We start from the raw sequence: 15,811 nt of genomic DNA, 5'->3' as shown, positions 1-15,811 counted from the left end.
GCGACATCTCCCTGTTCTATTGTAAAGACCTCCTGGAACCTTTTGTTGAGTTCTTCACACACCTCTTTGTCATTCTCTGTGTACCTGTCCTCGCCCACCCTAAGTTTCATCACCTGGTCCTTCACTGTTGTCTTCCTCCTGATGGGACTGTGTAGTAGCTTGGGTTCGGTCTTGGCTTTATTAGCTATATCATTTTCATACCTTTTCTCAGCTGCTCTTCTCACACTGACATACTCGTTCCTGGTTCTCTGGTATCTCTCTCTACTTTCTGGTGTTCTGTTATTACGGAAGTTCCTCCATGCCCTTTTGTTCTGCTCCTTTGCTTTCATACATTCCTTATTAAACCACGGATTCTTCCTTTGCTTCTCTGTTTTTTCCTGTCGGGCTGGGACAAACCTGCTTACAGCCTCCTTACATTTTTGGGTGACATAGTCCATCATGTCTTGTACGTACTTGGTTCCGAGTTCTGTGTCCCAATGTATATCCCATAGGAATTTATTCATTTCCTCATAGTTTCCTTTTCGGTACGCCAGCCCTTTGGTTTCCAGTTCTTTTTTGAGGGTGATAATTCCCAGCTCAACCAGGTACTCAAAGCTCAAAACACTATGATCACTCATTCCCAAGGGGGCTTCCAACTTAACTTCCCTTATATCCGACTCATTTACGGTAAATATCAGATCAAGCAAGGCTGGTTCATCCCCTCCTCTCATTCTTGTCGGTTCCTTGACGTGTGTGTGTGTGTGTGTGTGTGTGTGTGTGTGTGTGTGTGTGTGTGTGTGTGTGTGTGTGTGTGTGTGTGTGTGTGTGTGTGTGTGTGTGTGTGCGCGCGCGCGTGTGCGTGCGTGAAGGGGGGGGGAGGGTAACGTGTGCTATTATTCTCCCTAAACAACTGTAACAACAAAACAAATTACCGTTGAGTACTCTGATAGGGTCGCTAGAGTTTCAAGGATAAATATCAGGATTTATCGTAATTATATGATATTGAGTGTATATTTATTCGTAATATTACTTTTTACTTAGTTCTATACACTGGTATTTGTTATATTGTTGTTTTAGTTGTATTTATGTTATCATGCTCTCATCCGTCCTCTACTTCACAGTCTAAATATAAACTTAAATTTTGTATGATATGTTTCCTCTTCTCATCCCTCCTTCTCAAGAGGGAGCCGGTCGGCCGAGCGGACAGCACACTGGACTTGTGATCCTGTCGTCCTGGGTTCGATCCCAGGCGCCGGCGAGAAACAATGGGCAGAGTTTCTTTCACCCTATGCCCCTGTTACCTAGCAGTAAAATAGGTACCTGGGTGTCACGGGCTGCTTCCTGGGGGTGGAGGCCTGGTTGAGGACCGGGCCGCTGGGACACTAAAACCCCCGAAATCATCTCAAGATAACCTCAAGATAACCTCATTGTCCCCTGTCTCTCCTCTGACACCTCTCCCCCTGTGTCACCTCTCCCCAGTGTCACCTCTCCCCCAGTGTCACCTCTCCCCAGTGTCACCTGGCATGCACTCACAGCCCCCAGGCAGGTGCCCCCTCACCACCTACGGGCCGTGGAGAGTACACAGAGCTGCTGTGTGAATGTTTCATGCACACGTGTCCACAGACCTGCTCTATAAATTATGCCTCAACCAGCATTGTCTCCAAGTTTTACAGTTGGTCTTTGCTAGCTCGTCCTGGGCCACACCTGTCCAGGCCACACCTGTCCAGGCCACACCTGTCCAGCCCACACCTGTCCAGGCCACACCTGTCTTGACCATACCTGTCCTGGCCAGCCCAGTCCTGGCCACTTTGGTTTACAATATTTTGAGTTTGGTTTACAGACTATTCTTTAACAGAAAGGGAAAAAATTATCTTAAATATATTCTGCAAAGAAACCATTTTTTTCTATTAATAAATATCAAGCTAAAGATCAATTATATTTCTGATTAGAATACGTTTTGAAGGAGCATTTATCTTTTAAAAGTTAATTATATTTTTAATGAAGAAACATATTTGTAATAAAAGATTATCTTTCTAATAAAGAATTATCTGTTTCACTGAACTTGAGTCTATAACCAACTGTATGCCAGAGAATTGTGAGAAAACTATAGTCTCAATTAAATTGTAAACCGGTCAACGTGAGTAAATGAAAAGTGTAAACCGCTCCATGTGAGTAATTGCAAAGTGTAAGCCGCTCAATGTGAGTAAATGGAAAGTGTAAACCTCTCAATATGAGTAAATGAAAAGTGTAAACCGCTCAACGTGAGTAATTGCAAAGTGTAAACTGCTCAATGTGAGTAAATGGAAAGTGTAAAAAGCTCAACGTGAGTAAATGCAAAGTGTAAACCGCTCAATACGAGTAAATGAAAAGTGTAAACCGCTCAACGTCAGTAAAAGCAAAGTGTAAACCGCTCTACGTGAGTAATTGCAAAGTGTAAGCCGCTCAATGTGAGTAAATGTAAAGTGTAAACCGCTCACCCTGACTAAATGCAAAGTGTAAACCGCTCCACGTGAGTAAATGCAAAGTGTAGACCATTCAACATCAGTATATTCAAAGTGTAAACCGCTCCACGTGGAGTACTGGAACCATGGTAAAAAAAAGTCCTCGCACCCCTCCTTCAAAATCAATAGTTTAAACCCAATTTCGAAAATGAACGATCCACGACAGTTATTTGTATCCACAAACAACCAAACATTAACCACTGATCACCAGTGACGTGGCCCAATTGATGAACCATTTAAGACAATGGTCAACCTAAGACATTTGCATACATCAAGGCCATTGATGAACCATTTAAGACAATGGTCAACCTAAGACATTTGCATACATCAAGGCCATTGATGAACCATTTAAGACAATGGTCAACCTAAGACATTTGCATACATCAAGGCCATTGATGAACCATTTAAGACAATGGTCAACCTAAGACATTTGCATACATCAAGGCCATTGATGAACCATTTAAGACAATGGTCAACCTAGGACATTTGCATACATCAAGGCCATTGATGAACAATCTAGGACAATGGTCAACAATAACCTAGAACATAACCAAGTAATCTGACGAACAATAGACTAGTACATTGATTAATAACAATGTATTTTTATTGATCAATGTATTACATTGTTGTATTACAATGTATTATATTGTTGGTGTAATCAGCATCAATAATCCACCATAGGAGTCCGCAGCAATCATTTTGATATCAGTAATAATGCTTCATATCAATCAGCAACATCAGTTAATGAATATGTTACAGATATCAACCACCTTTCAAGGTATCATTAGTCACCAATGTATATCAATTATCTTAGATTGTGGAACAATATATATGTCTACCATCTACGATTCTACAGCAATATACGTAAATAATCTACGATTCAACAGCAATATACAGCAATAATCTACGATTATTCAACAATAACCTACGATTCTACAGAAATAATCTATGATTATACAACAATAATCTACGATTTAACAGCAATAATTTACGATTATACAACAATATACAGCAATAATCTACGATTATACAACAATATACAGCAATAATCTACGATTATACAACAATATACAGCAATAATCTACGATTCCACAGCAATATATAAAGTAATAATCTTTGATAGCAATATACATCAATAATCTATGATACTATAACAATACACATCACTAATCTACGATTCAACATAATATGCAATATACTGCAATATGCAGTATTAATCTATGATTCTAGAACAATATGCATCAATAATCTAAGAATCTATAGCAATAGTAAATTATTTTCTATTAATATACAGCAATAATCTATGATTCTAAAGCAAAATCAAACAACAAAAACCAGAACAAGAAGACACAAAACAAGAACAAAACCCCTCCTCCCCCCCCCCTTTACTCCTAAAAAAAAAATATGAAATAAACACTAATTAAAAACAATTTTTTTGAGCTCTTAATGAAGAACAATTCTGGCAAGCAACAGCCTACAATAATATGCAGCAGTAATCAAGAGCAATAATCGTGGAATACAGGAGTCGTTTATTGGACGTTTGTTGAGCTGCGACATGCTGTATGTTGCATGGGGCAAGAGATGAATGTGTTGAGCATAAGTTCACTTCTCTGCAGCACCAACCAGATGGACCTGACAAGCCCAGGGAAGCACTCTGGGGGTAGGGGTCACTGCAGCACCAGATGGACCTGGCAGGCCCTAGGAAGCACTCTGGGGGTAGGGGTCACTGCAGCACCAGATGGACCTGGCAGGCCCAGGGAAGCACTCTGGGGGTAGGGGTCACTGCAGCACCAGATGGACCTGGCAGGCCCAGGGAAGCACTCTGGGGGTAGGGGTCACTGCAGCACCAGATGGACCTGACAAGCCCAGGGAAGCACTCTGGGGGTAGGGGTCACTGCAGCACCAGATGGACCTGGCAGGCCCTGGGAAGCACTCTGGGGGTAGGGGTCACTGCATCACCAGATGGACCTGGCAGGCCCTGGGAAGCATAGCAATTGACCCAATACAACACATGGCATAGAATAGCACAGCAATACAGCACATGTCACACACTGATGCACATGACACATGACACACAGATGCGCTTGACACATGACACCGCAACACATGACACACTGCAGAGTGGGAACGCGTGTCACCTGTTATTCTCAACACCTGCGGTTTATACCACCCCTCGCTGTCTTTACAATACCACTTCACTGTAAACTAACTATATTACCACGTAACCTAAGGTTATGATGTGAACTAGAGATGTCACGAGGTAAACTAAGGCTACTATGTAAACTCATGATGCTACGGTGACGACCTCTATATACAACCCAAAGCCTCGACACCTCTCCCTGGATAAACGAAATACGAGATTCCACCAAACTTATGGAATGATCGGATGAATTTTTGTTTCACACACACACACACACACACACACACACACACACACACACACACACACACACACACACACACACACACACACACACACACACACACACACACACACACACATAAACACACACACACACACACATAAACACACACACAAACACACACACAAACACACACACACACACACACATATATATATATAATTATATATATATATATATATATATATATATATATATATATATATATATATATATATATATATATATATATATATATATATATATATAAACGGCTTGGGAGTCACGCTCCACGGGACTCTGTAAATTGAGCGCGGGGGGGGGGGGGGGGTTTAGAGGGGAGGGAGGGGGAGGGAGGGAATAATCAGGGGAAAGCGCCTAGCCATTACGACTATGTAGCCCTTGGAAGGTGGGGGGGGGGGGTGCTAGAGAGCCATTAGGTAATTGACACGAACATTAATTTTTAATTGTCAAGATAACTGTATCCAGCCTTGTCCTGACTTGACTAGAATGGTTATTATTCTCATCATTATTCATTGTGAGTACTGAAGGATGTCTATAAATGATTATATATTCATTATCAATAAAATAAAGGAATGATTTTATCAAGGTCGAAAGATTGGCAGATGCAGTTAAATACTGACAAATGCAGGGTTTTGACAGTCATGAGATAATTGATTAGCGGGATAATAAGGTAGGTTAGGTTATCTTGAGGTTATCTTGAGAAAATTTCTGGGCTTAGCGTCCCAGAGGCCCGGTCCTCGACCAGGCCTCCTTTTTGTTACACACCCCCAGGTAGCAGCCCGTAGCAGCTGGCTAACTCCCAGGTATCTATTTACGGCTAAACACGTAGAATAAATCTGAATGCGACAGTAGGGGATCTTGAGCCTGGAAAATCAATGTATAAATGTTGCAAGTGTGTGGCAAATAGCTGACTACGATCTATGACTGGAAGTGCTAGCAACACAGCAACAGCTTCACCTTGCTCTTGTTACGCCCCATTTAGACTACATACAGTTCAGCTTTGATCACTGAATTACAGACTGGACTTAAAAAATCACAGGAATTAGAAACCTTATTTTTAATGAAGAAATTAAGTGAACTTAATTTACATTTTCTAGGAAGACGAAGCAAAAAAAAAATATGGAAAAACAAAAGGGGGGATATTAATAAATATATGAATATAAAAGAGAATTCGAAACAATGAATACCAGTGGGATAAGCTGAGATTCTGGGAAGACCTGGGTAAATACAGGTTTGAAAGGAGGGTTTATGCAAAAAATAACTACACGGTAAACATGGTTTGGTGGGAAACAAATTGAAGCTGAGAGTTTGGTGAGAAAGAATTAGAAGCCGATTCAGATTGGCCCTTTGGCCCTCTGCTGATTCCTTTATTCTGATTTCCCTACGTTATATCCTAATGTTCCTATATTAGCTGTTTTGTTTATAAATTATCGAGGGTTTACGAGAGACGAATATAATTTTTTTTTATAAATTAATAGTGGTTTTTAGATCAATATTGGTGATTCTGTTGATGCATTAACTGTTATCTAAGTACTGAAGGCCATGGATGTGTAAAAATAAAGTGATCTCTTTCATGAACATCTTTCACTTTCAAATTACAAACACACTTTCGCATTACGAACATAATTTCATATTACGAACACACATTACCACTTCAACATTACGAACATTTAAACATTACAATATTATGAACGTAGAACATTATGTTTCATCCTCACCATCCAACCGTTCTATGGTAACACCTGGCTTCACCATACCATACAACCCAACCTCCGAACTGACACTACGGTTTAATTCTAAGTGTAATAAGTACATTTCCTTACTGTCATACATAGTGCGTAATTGCACTTATGGGGCTGTTACATTGCAGCCCATCCTCCGAATTGACAGTACGGTTTAATACTAAGTGTAATAAGTACATTTCCTTACTGGCATACATAGTACATAATTGCACTTATGAGGCTGTTACATTTACCTCCCCATTTATTCTCCTCGTTTTCTGCTAAGACACTCAGAATTTTAGGATGAAGTTTTCAAGTTCAATTCGCTATACACAAGTTTTAAATATCAGGAATTTCTTTTTCAGTGTTATTAAACAATAGAGATTTTATACAAAATTTGAAAATATCCTGAGTTACTGTACAATTTATTGATATATTTTAGTTTTGTTTTATTAGTTTTATAAAACTTTAATATCAATATAGCTATAGGTTAAGTACCAATTGTAATTAAGAAGCAATAAAATGCTTATCTTCAAACTCTAAGAAGGTTAGGTTAGGTCATGGTTTTCTATTCAGTTTTTTAGTAAACTGAAATATTCACAATATTTGACAGTACGGTTTAATACTAAGTGAAAATAAGTACAATTCCTGACTGCTATGAATGGTACATAATTGCACTTATGGGGCTGTTACATTTACCTCCTCATTTTTGGAGGTAAAACATAACATCCTCATGGGCAACAACAACCATTCAAATGTTCAGCACCATTACTTTCATCACCAAACTTCCACAGTGGCCAGTGGCTGAGCAGACAGCACGCTGGACGCGTGATCCTGTGGTCCCGGGTTCGATCCTGGGCGCCGGCGAGAAACAATGGACAGAGTTTCTTTCACCCTATGCCCCTGTTACCTAGCAGTAAATAGGTACCTGGGAGTTAGTCAGCTGTCACTGGCTGCTTCCTGGCGCGTGTGCGCGCGCGGGCGCGCGAGTGTGTGTGTGTAATTACCTAAGTGTAGTTACAGGATGAGAGCTACGCTCGTGGTGTCCCGTCTTCCCAGCACTCTTTGTCATATAACGCTTTCAAACTACTGACGGTCTTGGCCTCCACCATCTTCTCCCCTAACTTGTTCCAACCGTCTACCACTCTGCTTGCGAAAGTGAATTTTCATATATTTCTTCGGCATCTGTGTTTAGCTAGTTTATATCTATGACCTCTTGTTCTTAACGTTCCAGGTCTCAAGAAATCTTCCCTATCGATTTTATCAATTCCTGTTACTATTTTGTATGTAGTGATCATATCACCTCTTTTTCTTCTGTCCTCTAGTTTTGGCATATTTAATGCCTCTACCCTCTCCTCGTAGCTCTTGCCCTTCAGTTCTGGGAGCCACTTAGTAGCATGTCTTTGCACCTTTTCCAGTTTGTTGATGTGCTTCTTAAGATATGGGCACCACACAACTGCTGCATATTCTACCTTTGGCCTAACAAAAGTCGTGAACAATTTCTTTAGTATATCGCCATCCATGTATTTAAAAGCAATTCTGAAGTTAGAAAGCGTGGCATAGGCTCCTCGCACAATATTCTTTATGTGGTCCTCAGGTGATAGTTTTCTATCTAGAACCACCCCTAGATCTCTTTCTTTATCAGAATTCTTTAGAGATTTCTCACATAATATATAGGTTGTGTGGGGTCTATGTTCTCCTATTCCACATTCCATAACATGGCATTTATTAACATTAAATTCCATTTGCCAAGTGGCGCTCCATGTACTTATTTTGTCCAGGTCTTCTTGAAGGGCATGACAATCATCTAAGTTTCTTATCCTTCCTATTATCTTAGTATCATCAGCAAACATGTTCATATAATTCTGTATACCAACTGGTAGATCATTTATGTAGACAATAAACATCACTGGTGCAAGAACTGAACCCTGTGGTACTCCACTTGTGACATTTCTCCAGTCCGATACATTGCCTCTGATCACAGCCCTCATTTTTCTATCAGTCAGAAAATTTTTCATCCATGTTAGAAGCGTACCTGTCACTCCTCCAATATTTTCAAGTTTCCAGAACAACCTCTTATGTGTGTGTGTGTGTGTGTGTGTGTGTGTACTCACCTAATTGTACTCACCTAATTGTGCTTGCGGGGGTTGAGCTCTGGCTCTTTGGTCCCGCCTCTCAACCGTCAATCAACTGGTGTACAGATTCCTGAGCCTATTGGGCTCTATCATATCTACATTTGAAACTGTGAATGGAGTCAGCCTCCACCACATCACTTCCTAATGCATTCCATTTGCTAACTACTCTGACACTGAAAAAGTTCTTTCTAACGTCTCTGTGGCTCATTTGGGTACTCAGCTTCCACCTGTGTCCCCTTGTTCGCGTCCCACCAGTGTTGAAAAGTTCATCCTTGTTTACCCGGTCGATTCCCCTGAGGATTTTGTAGGTTGTGATCATGTCCCCCCTTACTCTTCTGTCTTCCAGTGTCGTGAGGTGCATTTCCCGCAGCCTTTCCTCATAACTCATGCCTCTTAGTTCTGGGACTAGTCTAGTAGCATACCTTTGGACTTTTTCCAGCTTCGTCTTGTGCTTGACAAGGTACGGGCTCCATGCTGGGGCCGCATACTCCAGGATTGGTCTTACATATGTGGTGTACAAGATTCTGAATGATTCCTTACACAGGTTCCTGAACGCCGTTCTGATGTTAGCCAGCCTCGCATATGCCGCAGACGTTATTCTCTTTATGTGGGCTTCAGGAGACAGGTTTGGTGTGATATCAACTCCTAGATCTTTCTCTCTGTCTGTTTCATTAAGTACTTCATCTCCTATTCTGTATCCTGTGCCTGGCCTCCTGTTTCCACTGCCTAGTTTCATTACTTTGCATTTACTCGGGTTGAACCTCAACAGCCATTTGTTGGACCATTCACTCAGTCTATCCAGGTCATCTTGTAGCCTCCTACTATCATCCTCTGTTTCAATCCTCCTCATAATTTTTGCATCGTCGGCAAACATTGAGAGGAACGAATCTATACCCTCTGGGAGATCATTTACATATACCAGAAACAGTATAGGTCCAAGGACTGACCCCTGCGGGACTCCACTTGTGACGTCTCGCCAATCTGAGACCTCACCCCTCACACAGACTCGTTGTCTCCTGTTGCTTAGGTATTCCTCTATCCACCGGAGTACCTTCCCTCTCACTCCAGCCTGCATCTCCAACTTTCGCACTAGCCTCTTGTGTGGCACTGTATCAAAGGCTTTCTGACAATCCAAAAATATGCAGTCTGCCCACCCTTCTCTTTCTTGCCTTATTTTTGTTGCCTGGTCGTAGAATTCAAGTAACCCTGTGAGGCAGGACCTGCCATCCCTGAACCCATGTTGATGCTGTGTTACAAAGTTCCTTCGCTCCAGATGCTCCACTAGTTTTTTTCGCACAATCTTCTCCATCAGCTTGCATGGTATGCAGGTTAGGGACACTGGCCTGTAGTTCAGTGCCTCCTGTCTATCCCCTTTCTTGTATATCGGGACTACGTTAGCTGCTTTCCAAATATCTGGCAGTTCCCCTGTTGCCCGTGATTTGTTATACACTATGGAGAGTGGTAGGCTCAGTTCTCTTGCTCCTTCCTTTAGAACCCAAGGGGAGATTCCATCTGGGCCTATAGCCTTCGTCACGTCCAACTCTAGTAAACACTTCCTTACTTCCCCACTGGTAATCTCAAACTCTTCCAGTGGTTCCTGGTTAGCTATTCCCTCACTTACCTCTGGAATTTCTCCTTGTTCTAAGGTGAAGACCTCCTGGAATTTCTTATTCAATTCCTCACACACTTCCTTGTCATTTGTAGTGAATCCTTCCGCCCCTATCCTTAATCTCATAACCTGTTCCTTTACTGTTGTTTTTCTCCTAATGTGGCTATGCAACAATTTAGGCTGAGTCTTTGCCTTGCTTGCGATGTCATTTTCGTATTGTCTTTCTGCCTCTCTTCTCATCCTGACATATTCATTCCTGGCATTCTGGTATCTTTCTCTGCTCTCCAGTGTCCTGTTATTCCTATAGTTTCTCCATGCCCTTTTACTTTGCTGCTTAGCTAGCCTACATCTTTGATTAAACCATGGGTTTCTCATCTTCATTTCTCTGTTTTCCTTTTGGACTGGGACAAACTTGTTTGCTGCGTCCTTGCACTTCTGCGTGATGTAATCCATCATATCTTGGGCCGTCTTTCCCCTGAGCTCTGTTTCCCATGCTATATCTGTTAGGAATTTTCTTATCTCCTCATAGTTTCCCTTTCGGTATGCTAACCTTTTGGTTTCGGTATCCCTCCTCGAGTTCAATAACCCTTCTTCAATCAAGTACTCAAACACCAGTACACTGTGGTCGCTCATTCCTACTGGGTCCTCAAAACCGATTTCTCTTATGTCGGAGTCGTTCAGAGTGAAGACTAGGTCGAGTCTCGCTGGTTCGTCATTGCCTCTCATCCTTGTGGGTTCTCCGACATGCTGCGTTAAAAAGTTGCTTGTCACCACCTCCAATAGTTTGGCTCTCCACGTATCCTCGCCTCCATGCGGTTCCTTGTTCTCCCAGTCAATCTTTCCGTGTGTGTGTGTGTGTGTGTGTGTGTGTGTGTGTGTGTGTGTGTGTGTGTGTGTGTGTGTGTGTGTGTGTGTGTGTGTGTGTGTGTGTGTGTGTGTGTGTATGTGTGTGTGTGTGTACTCACCTATATGTACTCACCTATATGTGCTTGCAGGATCGAGCATTGACTCTTGGATCCCGCCTTTCTAGCTATCGGTTGTTTACAGCAATGACTCCTGTCCCATTTCCCTATCATACCTAGTTTTAAAAGTATGAATAGTATTTGCTTCCACAACCTGTTCTCAGTGTGTGTGTGTGTGTGTGTGTGTGTGTGTGTGTGTGTGTGTGTGTGTGTGTGTGTGTGTGTGTGTGTGTGTGTGTGTGTGTGTGTGTGTGTGTGTGTGTGTGTGTGTGTGTGTGTGTGTGTGTGTGTGTGTGTGTACTCACCTATATGTACTCACCTATATGTGCTTGCAGGATCGAGCATTGACTCTTGGATCCCGCCTTTCTAGCTATCGGTTGTTTACAGCAATGACTCCTGTCCCATTTCCCTATCATACCTAGTTTTAAAAGTATGAATAGTATTTGCTTCCACAACCTGTTCCCCAAGTGCATTCCATTTTTCTACTACTCTCATGCTAAAAGAAAACTTCCTAACATCTCTGTGACTCATCTGAGTTTCCAGTTTCCACCCATGTCCCCTCGTTCTGTTATTATTAAGTGTGAACATTTCATCTATTTCCACTTTGTCAATTCCCCTGAGTATTTTATATGTCCCTATCATATCTCCTCTCTCCCTTCTTTTCTCTAGTGTCGTTAGGTTCAGTTCCTTCAGCCGCTCTTCATATCCCATCCCTCGTAACTCTGGGACAAGCCTCGTCGCAAACCTCTGAACCTTCTCCAGTTTCTTTATGTGTTTCTTCAGGTGGGGGCTCCATGATCGCGCGGCATACTCTAAGACGGGTCTCACGTAGGCAGTGTAAAGTGCCCTAAAAGCTTCCTCATTTAGGTTTCTGAATGAAGTTCTAATTTTCGCCAGTGTAGAGTACGCTGCTGTCGTTATCCTATTTATATGTGCCTCAGGAGTTAGATTAGGTGTCACATCCACTCCCAGGTCTCTTTCTCGAATCGTTACAGGTAGGCTGTTCCCCTTCATTGTGTACTGTCCCTTTGGTCTCCTGTCACCTGATCCCATTTCCATAACTTTACATTTACTGGTGTTAAACTCCAGTAGCCATTTCCCTGACCATCTCTGCAGCCTGTTTAAGTCCTCTTGGAGGATCCTACAATCCTCGTCTGTCACAACTCTTCTCATTAATTTTGCGTCATCTGCAAACATTGACATGTATGATTCCACTCCTGTAAACATATCATTTACGTAAATTAGAAAGAGGATTGGTCCCAGCACCGATCCTTGAGGTACTCCACTTGTTACTGTTCGCCAGTCCGACTTTTCGCCCCTTACCATTACCCTCTGGCTCCTTCCTGTTAGGTAGTTCTTCACCCATACTAGGGCCTTTCCGCTTACTCCTGCCTGCCTCTCAAGTTTGTATAGCAGTCTCATGTGCGGTACCGTATCAAAGGCCTTTTGGCAGTCAAGAAATATGCAGTCTGCCCAGCCTTCTCTGTCCTGCCTTATCCTTGTTACTTTATCATAGAATTCTAAAAGGTTTGTTAGGCATGATTTCCCTGTCCAGTGTGTGTGTGTGTGTGTGTGTGTGTGTGTGTGTGTGTGTGTGTGTGTGTGTGTGTGTGTGTGTGTGGTGTGGAGAAAAAAAAGTAGTTAGTAACAGTTGATTGACAATGAGGGGCGGGCCGAAAGAGCAGAGCTCAATCCCCTCAACCACAACTAGGTGAATACACCAACACCATACCTCCACCATCACCATCAACCCATCTACGCCACATCAACTATCATCTTCATCACACTGTATCCCAATTACCACCTTAGAACAGGTACAGTGACAGATCTATGATGAATATTATATACAAAATACCAAACGTAGAACGCGTTTATAGTGTTGGTTCCGCCAGGGAACAAAGCACGAATGTGCTTCTATTAACACTGTTCAATATAATAATGTTACATCATAATGAACATTTTGTGTAATATTAATTTCCACAAATGTAAATTATGTACATGCATGACCCCCTCTCACACGTCTATATAAATATGTATATACATATGAATTGTCGGAAATTAAAATATACATGAATTAATTCCAATGTTCGACACATGGTGCTGGGATCCCTGGGCGGCTATCAGCCGGAGATTATTTTGTTTTCATGAAGAGAAACAATTAGTGTGAGCCTCGTATGTCAGCCAATACCGTCCAGTATTTTAGTCAAAGAAAACGGTTATTGCAGCCTCGGTGTAGCTGGGTGGAGCTGGTTCATTGCCTACACTGCAGGCTATCACAATGTGTAATTGGACATTTTCTATTGAACGGATTGAATTTGCGGTACGGGTGTCTGTATATATAAATGTAAGTGTGAATGTGTATTATGAACACGTGCGAATGTTTTGCTATAGGCTGTGTTATAAAGATGTATATATATATATATATATATATATATATATATATATATATATATATATATATATATATATATATATATATATATATATATATATATAGGTATAGGCAAGAGCTCATTCGGCATCAACTAAACAAGAAGAAGGAAGCCCTCCAAACCTTTATTGAGCAGGCGGAGCATCTGTTAAACAAATGGACCCAGTACGACATCCCTATCCAACTCAAGCAAACCATCAACAGTGAACTGTTTAACCTGAAACAACAACATAAAACTCTTGTAGAAACAAAGACACTCCGTAAGTTAACATCCCTAAACGGTGGACAGCTAAAAATCCCTCGTCCTAAAGATGGCTACTTTAACCTGACTTCTTATGATCTTACCCAGGACCAACGAGACCTCTTAATTCTTGGTCTAAATTGTCAATTCTTATCTAAACCAAAGATGCATCAAAAACGCCTGGAAATCGAAATGCTTCTGGACGATATCCATAAGCTAGAAGACAACAAAAAAGTCATCACCACTGACACACTTCAAGCTGAACTACTTGCAGAAGCAGGGAAAAATCGAGGAACATATTCATCTACAATCTTAACCCCACGACTCAAAGAAGCAGCGAAACAACTAAAAAATCTGAAAGACGTAACAATAAGAAAAGCCGACAAAACAGCAGCATATGTATTGATTCCTACCCATGAATACATGAACAAAATTAGCGACATCCTAAGTGACGACTCCAAATTTCAACGAATCACGAGGAACCCCGTAGAAGACCTTAAGCGGAAAGTAAACAAAACAATTACAGCAATCAACGCAAAGAAAGATAGTGTGCATTTCAATAAACTTCAAGGCGACTATGGCTTAGGATATGCCTACGGCAATGTTAAGACGCATAAACCAGGTAACCCGCTACGCCCTATAATCAGCCAAATACCAACCCCAACTTATCACCTGGCAAAGAAACTCAATGAACTCCTAACTCCATACACTCCAAGTAAGTTTAGTCTACAATCATCAGCAGATTTCCTAGAATTGATCAAATCTACCCAGCCCGATGGAATCATCGCTTCCCTGGACGTTGAATCCCTTTTTACCAACGTCCCAGTCGACACAACCATTGGAATGATACTGGACAGAGTATACAGAGACGAGAGCACCCCCAAATTAGACATACCTGAGCCACACTTGAAAAGTCTTCTCGAAGCATGTACAAAGGAAGCCCCTTTCATCAGTCCACAAGGAGACATGTATTTACAAATAGACGGAGTAGCAATGGGCTCCCCCTTAGGAGTTTTATTTGCTAATTTTTATATGGGAACCATCGAAGATAGGGTCTTCAGTAGCAGACAAAAACCAACTGTATACTGCCGTTATGTAGATGACATATTCGTAATAGTAAAAGACTCAGATGAACTAATTGACCTAAAAAGACACCTAGAGAGAGAGTCAGTACTCCGATTTACACATGAAAATAGTGGAAATAACAGTCTGCCATTCTTGGATGTACTAATAACAAAAACAGGAACCTCTTTAAGCACCAACGTATATACCAAGCCCACCAACATAGGATTATGCCTGAACGGTAGAAGTGAGTGCCCCCAAAGATACAAAGCCAGTGTTCTCAATGCTTATATTCGTCGAGCGCTTACCCACTGCTCTGAATGGAGCAACGTGAGTAGAGAGTTTGAAAGAGTAACTCAGGTATTGGTGAACAACGGATATAGCAACGCGGAAATAAACGCTGCTATAAGAAGACACTTGGACCGTTGGTATAATTCAGAACCTAGAACAGAAACCACAACACCCCCAATAAAATTATATTACAAATCAACCATGCACAGTGAACATATAAAAGAGGAAAGAATAATGAAAGAAATAATCCGTAAAGGAGTAAAAAGCACTACTCCTAACCAAAACATAAACCTGATAATATTCTACAAAACCAAAAAGACTTCCGAACTCCTTATCAAAAACAGCCCGAAGCCGACGGAGAACCCTCTACAGCAGTCAAGCGTTGTATACATGTACACTTGCCCCCACGAAGGATGTAACCTTCTATGTAAGTACATAGGTATGACGTCGACC

The sequence above is a fragment of the Procambarus clarkii genome, chromosome 6, assembly GCF_040958095.1.
Source record: "Procambarus clarkii isolate CNS0578487 chromosome 6, FALCON_Pclarkii_2.0, whole genome shotgun sequence".
NCBI lineage: Eukaryota > Metazoa > Arthropoda > Malacostraca > Decapoda > Cambaridae > Procambarus > Procambarus clarkii.
The sequence above is the reverse complement of the archived record's forward strand: the minus strand, read 5'-3'. Positions refer to the sequence as shown.